Source organism: Dermacentor andersoni, chromosome 8 (assembly GCF_023375885.2).
Source record: "Dermacentor andersoni chromosome 8, qqDerAnde1_hic_scaffold, whole genome shotgun sequence".
Classification (NCBI taxonomy): Eukaryota; Metazoa; Arthropoda; class Arachnida; order Ixodida; family Ixodidae; genus Dermacentor; species Dermacentor andersoni.
The window spans coordinates 125,024,374-125,033,172 of record NC_092821.1 but is presented as its reverse complement, the minus strand read 5'-3'; the positions used below and the strand labels follow the sequence as shown (position 1 = coordinate 125,033,172).

At 44.1% G+C, this 8,799-nt stretch overlaps 1 long non-coding RNA gene across 1 annotated transcript; it reads right to left on the bottom strand.

Moving 5' to 3' along the window:
- Nucleotides 1–211: 211 nt before the first annotated feature.
- Nucleotides 212–4,110, bottom strand: LOC140213005 (uncharacterized). The gene is made up of 2 exons (XR_011889931.1): nucleotides 4,021–4,110; nucleotides 212–530 (listed from the first exon to the last, which is right to left on the bottom strand). It is a non-coding gene; the product is annotated as an uncharacterized lncRNA (long non-coding RNA).
- Between the last annotated feature and the right edge of the window lie 4,689 nt (nucleotides 4,111–8,799).

The window sequence follows — 8,799 nt, the reverse complement described above, 5'->3', positions numbered from 1 at the left end:
GAAGTATGGGAGAGGCCTTTGCCCTGCAATGGGCGTAGCTAGGCTGATGATGATGATGATGATGATGATATGTAAAAGATGTGGAACCGCGATATGTGGCCTAAATAGCAGTTATCAGGACCCGTATGTGTCGATCAAACTCTAAAATTGAGGGTGTGAAAGAACGTTGCCTGAGCTCAATTTTTTTTTTTTTCAAATAAGAAACCCTAAGTCATGTACCGTGAGATCACGCTTGCTTTATTTTACGCGGCACCTGAAGTGCAGCTTTCAGCGCAACTTTCACTTCTGGTGGCACTCGTTCGGAAGGACACATGGGGAACCGTCCCTTAGTCGCAGATATCCATCATCACAGTAACAACCGGATGTCTTATCCCGGGTGCAGAGGAGTCCATTGTTGCTAATGCTCTCGGTGCACATCTTCTCTGTGCAGCTGTTCCCGCCGTCAACCCAGTGTTCGTGCAGTGGGCAGGGAGGATGATTCCGGTTACCAGTGGACGAGATAGGGTGTCCGGGTCCGGCGTCACCGGTAACTTTGAAAACAAAAAGTAAAGAAAGGCTCGTGACTGCATGCTTTATAAAAAGCACAAGTGACCAGTAAGCAGTTATAACTATTCGTAACGAAGTAGCCATCTTGCCTATAGTAGCGAGAGTTACTTTCTAAATATGATTTAATAAATAATTTACGTATTTACAGCGCACAGCAGTTTTTGCGAACCTAGCAGGAAAGAAAATTGTTAAACTATACGAAGAGAGGACTAATAAGCGTATGTTTTAGGCGTCAGAAATACAAAGCAGCAGCTGTGTATTAGGCACAAGAGTAGAAAAGGGTGCCACTAGAATATGTAATAAAATATTTCAAGAATCGACGTCAGCAGCTCAACAATGTGAAAATGCTGATTCATACGTTTAGAAAGACAGCAGTGGAGTTCCCTGTGCAAACGTTTCAAATTTGGTCCATATCTGACCCATATATGTTTTATATATACCATATATAAAGATGTAAGACCTTAAATTATGCCGCGTATCAGTACATGAAGGTCCATATTAAATAAAATATGGTCAACGCTTTATTTGTATTACATATCGTCATATTTATTTCCTTATACACTGCGTTTTTTTATGTGCGTGTATTTCATGCTGGTTATATGACTTGTATGATTATAGATTTGGTAGTTTATTTCTATATATGACGTCTTATAGTGTACATTCCTTTTATTACTTGCTCCTTATGTGACTTCCGAGGTTCCAGATGTGACGGTGCATCACCACACAGACAGTATAATCGTGAGTAATATGCTAGGGAACGAATATCTTGTTTTCAAGCAACAATTACTCGCGATGTGTGGATTTGAAAACGACGTGTTAATATGTAACAGTTAGCTTTCCTGATGAATATTTAGCCTTGCCAAATACTTTTGCGCAGGAAACTTGCGTTTGGTCATAATGACCTCCTGAGCGCATGGTTCGTTCCATTTCATATCGATCATGGGGTATATGAGCATGCATTCTATGGTGGGTTCCCGGAGGCATCGCCTTCTCGCTCGTTCCCTTATTTGCAGTGTTACTTTTATACCCCGTATAAACGGCGCTGCAAAGACAGAAAACTGGACATAAAGCAACACTCGTCTATTCAGACGCCCTCATTTTAATACTTGTGGAATATTGGCTTATAGCCCGCTGAAAGAATAAACAAATAAAGCTTCGCTCCTAGTTTACTAATTATACTGCGTAACATTCACAGGCATGGATCACTGTAATTGCGTTGAGGCTTCTTTGCGACAACATTTAACACTTTCTGGTCTCCAGGCTGGAAAGCACTTTAGTCAGTCAGGCCCGCGCTTCTCGGGCTATTTTCCCAACAAAGTGTAATCGTCACAACGGCTATATCTGGTGAAGCTTCTTGCAGTACGCTACCTGAAAATGAGGTTTCGTTCATTATTAGATTGAATATTACCCTATCACTGAACATACAGAATCGAGGATAGTAATTACAATAAAGATGCACTCGAACGTGAACGGCGAAGTTCGCAAATATACAACAGATGGCAAAAGCAAGTTGTTGGTTGCGTTGCTTTTATGATTGTGAGTTTCTTTATGGAAAATGCATTCTTGCCCGAATCAGCCCAGCTTTTGGTGTGCACCAAGGTGTTTCCAAAAGCAAAATTCTTTGCGACCAAATATTGTGTTAATATTCTGCCCCTATGCGTCGGCGCGAAAGGCCACAACGCCAGGCAAGGGAAATGCTCCGTGCTTATCACACGTGCCCTAGGCCAATGCTACCTTCTCCCACAATGCCTTGCACCTGTCCATCATCTTTGGCGCTGCAGAAATCGCAGCGCCGCTTCCTCCACTGGTGGTTAGACGCTAGGCATTGTGGGAGAAGGAAGCGCCAGACCGCACGGTGCCCCCACGCTGCAAGCAAGGCGAACAGGCTGGTTTCCCCTCCGACTTCCTATACTGCCTTGAGGCCGCCGCTGACGGTGCACGAACATTTCTGGAAAGGTTCATTGCCCCTGAAGGATTGGTAACGGCAAAATGCCGCTACATCGAAAGACACCTATGGGCACTCAAGAGAGGAAACGCGAGCGCACAGAGGCTGCGCACGTTCGAACGGCCAGCGAGAGAACCGACGTTAGTTAAGTACGCGCCAAGGAGGCCAGGAATACGGCCAAAGCTCACGAGGCCTGTATCGCCCAAATGCGCAATACAACGAGCGCCTCCTACGTCGCAGGACGGGCACGCGGACCCAATGGGCGTAATTGTAATTGCGCGTTAAATACGATATAATTAAGATACAAGTGAATCATAAACAGGAATTAGACAAGATAGACACATGTAATCAACATTTAATCATCGAATCATTTTAACAACAATGTACGTCTATTTTGTCTCCTTTAGCGTCGACACTTGGTTGACAGTTTCCTTTTGATCTATATTTTGTATGTACACTCAGACAGTGAAGCAAGATATGTAATTTCATGCCGAAGTATATTGGCTTGCAACGCACAGATCGTCTTCTCGGATTAACCTCCTTTATTACATCACGTTCTCAGATATCTTGTCATATAGCCTCAAAAAATAGCCCACGGCCCCTCGAGTTATCGTAGAATATTTCCTTCTATTGGGCTCTTTTTTTCTATCCTGTTTTAGTTTTTCAATCTTGTCTTAGTTTCCATTTTCTTCAACCCTTGCTCACACTCTGCATGTCTAAGATTTTAAACTCTTTTCGTCCCACTGCCTGTACTGTGGACTGCATGCTTATAGGCTACATTTCTAATTATGTTTCGCAGGCGAGAACCACATCTTGTCTTTACAAATACATGGACAACACTGCAGCCCGTCTGATGCCCTCAGAGACACTCACTGGTGGCACCATCTGTTTTCACTTGCAGAAATTCGTGTATGCCCTGCCGCCGCGAATACGACTCCTATACGAGTCACCAATCTCCGCAGACTTTTGGAGAATGAAGCCATCGAGCTCATCACCGCAATGGTGGATGACGTATGTGGGCTAAAATATCGCAGCCATATAAGCCGCGCTCCGTTGTAGCCATCGCGAAGTTCTTCTAGATTTCAACTTTTGCACTAGAGTTTAGAACCACTTCGTTATTGAGGCGTGGGGAGGAATTCTGCAAAATGCCGCATGCATTATAGGAGATCGCGCTCTGCGTCGAGATGAAAGCTCCACGAGTGCCGTTACAAACAAATCGCAATATTCTGACTACAAATACAGTCATAGTACCGGCTGCAGCAAGTATTAAAATAAGCTACAGCAAACCAGAACTTAAGGTCTTCAGTATATGTACTATCGGCGAATAGCTTAATATTGATACGGAAGAGGCGCCACAGTGTGGCTGCACTAAAGAAAGTGCACATGGTGCGCAGTGCAAATGAAGCAAAGAATCATGCTGCAGATGAAGCTGCACAGTGTTAAGTAACGTGCGTGTGCGTATACGTTGCTACTGGTATCCCTTTGGTAAAAGAAATTTCTGAACACATATGCTATTTGTTATAACTCACCAGCCAAGGCCACTCCCAGAGAAATCGCTGGAAGGAATACTAGAAAAAGGATCCTCATTGTTCTCTCCAGTACACGAGGCAGCGTTCACGGTGGAGGACCTGAAATGCCGAAGCGCTGGATATATATATTGCACTAGAGGCCCCTGTGTGGCAGAAACGAGTATTGTGTAAATGGTTTAGAAACAAGCGTATACCTGCCTGCAACTATTCTGCAGAGTATGACGTATAAGTAGGCTTGTGCGGGGGATTGTTCTCACATTTTTCCTTTTTCAGGAACTGCACAAAGTGGCTGCACAGACGTTATTTTTTGGCAGTAAAATGTTAACAGTAGAAAAAAAAAAGATTTCGTTTGGCGTTTCTTTTTTTTTTTTTCTTTTCGTATAGCATCCAATGCGAGAGTGTCGCGTAGTTTTGTCTTTGAGGGCTACATAACGCATGTTTAAAGTAATTTGCGTTGATATTGTTAATAATCTTACAAGCAACCTGGCGCTAATCTATTCTGCGAAAAACACTGGTATTTAGTTGGTAACGTCACTTTGAGATAGCAAATAGGGATTAAAAATTAAAATTATATTCTGGAGATTGGTGGGCCACGTTCACAATGTGATTATGAGCACGCGATAAGGTGGGGCTGCGTATTAATTTTGACCACTTGCGGCTTTTTAACGTTCACCCAATGCACAGTAAATGAGCGTTTTTGCACTCTGCGGATTCTGCGGGTGTTTTTCCCAGCCAAGACATATAAGCCCGAAGTTCCGTTTCGAACTATTGCTAGTGAGGAAGGATCACGGCCGAAGTATGTCAGCCAGTATTTGCTGAAGAAGCTTAATACGCTTGCTGTGAACGACCCATTTCTTGTAAAGAAAGCTGCCGCAGCAGCACATTTTTTAGAGGGAAATGATCATGTTGGGTTTCGGTGTTTCGGTAGACGTGCAGCACCTGTTTCATTCTGTTCCGCAGAATCAACTGCTAGTGTGTGCCAAAGTGTGCACTGAAGAAAACGGTGACGTATCCTTCCAGAACACCGTCGGTTTGTCCGCTGATAATTTTCAATCTTTATTGCAGTTTTATTTGAACTGTACTTTTATTGCATTTGACGAGCAGCCGTTTTTGCAGCGCGATGGCATTTGCATAGGGTCTTGCGTAGCCCCTATTCCTTGTGACATTTTTCTGGCCAAGGTGGACAATACACTGGAACAGGTGTTTAATGGGGGGCCGGTTTTAAAAATGTTTAGGTATGTTGACGATATTTTAGTGCTTTTAAATAAGCAGCCCGCCTTCACCTACCCCTCTACAATAGGCGAAGTTTTATCTATTTTTAGCAAACATAGGGCGTGAGTTGCGTTTCACCCATGAACTCCCGGACCTTTCAGTTTTATAGTTTTTAGACCTAAAAATCACGTTCTGTGATGGACACGTTTGCTGGGGCTACTACGCTCGGGCTAAGAAGGAGTTGCTGCCCTTTGACTCTGCGCACTCCAAGACAATTAAGAGAGGAATAGCTGTGTTGTGTATGGAATTGGCGCTCCAAAAAAATGTGTACACATCAGAATAAGCCCAGTTCTAATAATCAGGTGAGCCGTCTTTTGGCTGCAGGGTTCCCCGTCTCGGTCTTGACTGCTATCTCAGAAACCCCACTTCAAAAATTCAAGCGTGTCTCGGGAAGTACAACGGCTGAGGATCAATGGAAGGCACCTAAGCCTGAGGTGGTCCCTTACACCCAGAAACTTTCCCACAACCTTAAGAAGATGGCAAGTAGGCACGGCGTGCCAATTTGTTTCTCTGCCCCAAATAAGCTGGGAAAGCTGTGCCCACGTATCTGCAACGCCAGAAAACGTGGATGCCAGAAAAACCATCGACCGCCGTTAGTAAAATGTTCCACTGGAGTGATGTATTGCATTCTTATTTCATGTGGGATGCTTTACGTCGGCGAAACTACTCGCTGTGTCAATGAACGTTTAACGCACTCAAAAACTAAAAGAATAAATAATAAATACGTACATTTAGTTGCGCACGTTAGAAAGTGTACGGATTGTGCGGCCCGGTTGAAAGAGACGACGATTCTAGGAAAGAGCAGTGACAAGACCGCGTGTACCACATTAGAAGCCTATCACATTAGAAAATTTGGTAGCAAGTGCCTTTAGCACCCCTTCCCTTGCTCTCTTTAAAGCTGAATTTGATCTTCTGGATGCGGCTATCGGGGGTTCAGATTGCAAAGAAAAAGAAAAATAATTGTTTGCGTTTTGTTGCGCTTGTCTGGCTGTATTGCGCTTGCATTGTTGGCACCCTTGGCCCTTTCTATCACCCTTGACATGTTTCTCCCCTTCATTTCCCTTGTTTCACTCTGGCATATATAAGGCGGGCTATCCTTGCCAATAAAAGCAGTTGTTAGTCAGCGCTTGTGTGTACGTGTCTCCCTTCTTGTGGTCGTCTGTTTGCGTTGTTACCCATATGTTTCGAGTGATGTACAATTGCAGTACGTGATGCTCGGGCCAGCAAGCAGCAGCCGCAGCCTGCGGTGCCAACGCCGCATGCCACCGACGTCCTGCATGCGCGACGAGATACCGAGGAAGCAGCAGCGGTCCGCAAGGTCAGGAGACGCGCGCAGTAGCTATAGGCTTAGTAGGGGTGAGAGAGACACGGGCCGCGCCTCGGCTTGGTGGAAAGACGGATGGCTATAGGGGACAAATAGTTACGTAGACGGATTTAGTTAATCAGGTATGCTATATATGTTCTTTATCTAGCATTTTTGTATAGATCTCCTTAATCTTGTTTTTTCCCTTCAAAATCTACCTTGTACGGCTAGCTATGACTGTCAGAGATCCGGTCGTATCAATCTCTTCCCTGCTTTGTTTTTCTTCAATATTCTAAACGTCTCTTGCTTATCTCGACTGCTGATCGGTTGAGGCTTCCGTACACTTTAAACCCCAGTGCCTCGGCAAGGTGTCCGTTACCTACTGTTCTCACTAGGTAAATCCCTTCGCATTCCACTGGGGTGTGCTGAGTGGTCTCCGTATTTTGCTGCAGCATACACATGCCTCATCTTGATGCGAATGTTTGCTCCGGTATGTTCTTGTCCTAAGACAACCAGCTGCAGCTTCAAATAGCAAGGAACTTCCCTTTGTGTTTTCTCAAAGCAAGCAACACTGAGCTATCGCTCGGCAAGCTTCGTTTAATCGCGTTCAACGACGGCAATTTTTTCGATTCATGGGCCACATAATGTTTCCGTGTTTATAAAGAGTACCCCCCTCAGCACTTGTAGTGGCACTTTGTTACGGCTTCGCTGGACATCCACTTTCACAGGGCCGGGATGCCGAGTCATTTTTTTTAGGTTGTGAGAACTAGGTAGGCTGTTTACATAGCTTTCTTTTCCTACCTTCATGTCACGCCTGGATGTAAATAAAAGTGTTCTTAACGGTTTTTCTTCTTTTTTGCTTGAACCATTTTCTGCCGTATTTTTTTACACGTGTTACTTTTCCAAATGTAAAAATTTCCGTAACTCATTTCTTTTTCATTCGTGCATTCAGCGGCTGCAGAAATTCAGCCTATTCAACAGTTTCAAGTCGGAAGCAGTACCTGAGGTCAGGCCACACGTGTAGCGCAATAATTTACTCTGGCTTCTCGCAGCCAGTTATGAAAAAAAAAAGAAAAGAAAAGAAGTGCAACGAGACGCATGATTACATTGAAACATGGTAGAATTTTAGTGGAGGCGTGATCACTTAACTTAGTGCAGGGCAAATGTATTTGTTCGTTCTAGAAGTGCTGACAGCAAAAGCAATTAAAGGTGAAACGAACGCAGTCTATAAATAATCAGGCAAACCTATCGGTGATCCCACGCAGGTCTTTCGGTTTTAAATTTTCATGAATAATTGTGCATCGCTGTAGGCCTGTCTGTGTTTGCAAGAAGAGCATCGCTCATAAACCACACGTTCTCGCTTTTCATTTTGTACCATCTGCACATAGTACTCGGAGCAGGCGCTCCGGAGAGGGAACATTTACACAGTTCCGTAGAAACTTCTCCGCATAATAGGGATAAGACATGAAAAGCAGTAACTGATTGCTCTGCCACGAGAAAGCAGCCGTGCAAGACGTCACATCGATTGAACAATCACTGAATATGCAGCCTTTCAATGAAAATGAAGCGGCAGGTCACTTTCCAGAATGTATGTACGTGTTATTGCACTGTCTTGCTTTTTTTTTATGGATTGCTTTAGCCTGTAGTAGATTTACACGATAGGGGGTGATACCGTATTTGCATGATTCTAACGCGCACATTTTTTGAATAAAAGGTGCGTTGAAATTTGCATGCGCGCTACAATCGTAACTAATTCCACTCAAGCTCAATGCAAGGTAGCTAGCCACACTGTCATCGAACGGATGGTTCTTTTTTTTTTTTTTTTGTAATGCCTTGGTTACCGGTCGCCATCTTTCAGTTTGCTGTAGGTGCGGCCATTCCAGAGCATTAGATGGAACTGAGCATGACTTTCTGTGGTCCGTAGACAGCGAAATAGAAGTGTCGTCGGACTACGACAACGACTAGCGGCTAAGATTAAGCTGTGTGTGCGTCTGTGAGCCTTCCGTAGCCTTGTTTCGACACAGTACGCGTCGACTTAGGTTTTGTTATAGTTGATGGGCGCGGTAGAATCAGCACTAAGTTATTTTTTATATATTTTGGTGGTAATATATCACTGCGCGTTGCAATCGTCGGCGCGGTAGAATCGTGCAAATACGGTAATTTCTAAATAGTGACCTGTGAACTAAATCATGTGCATTAAACTT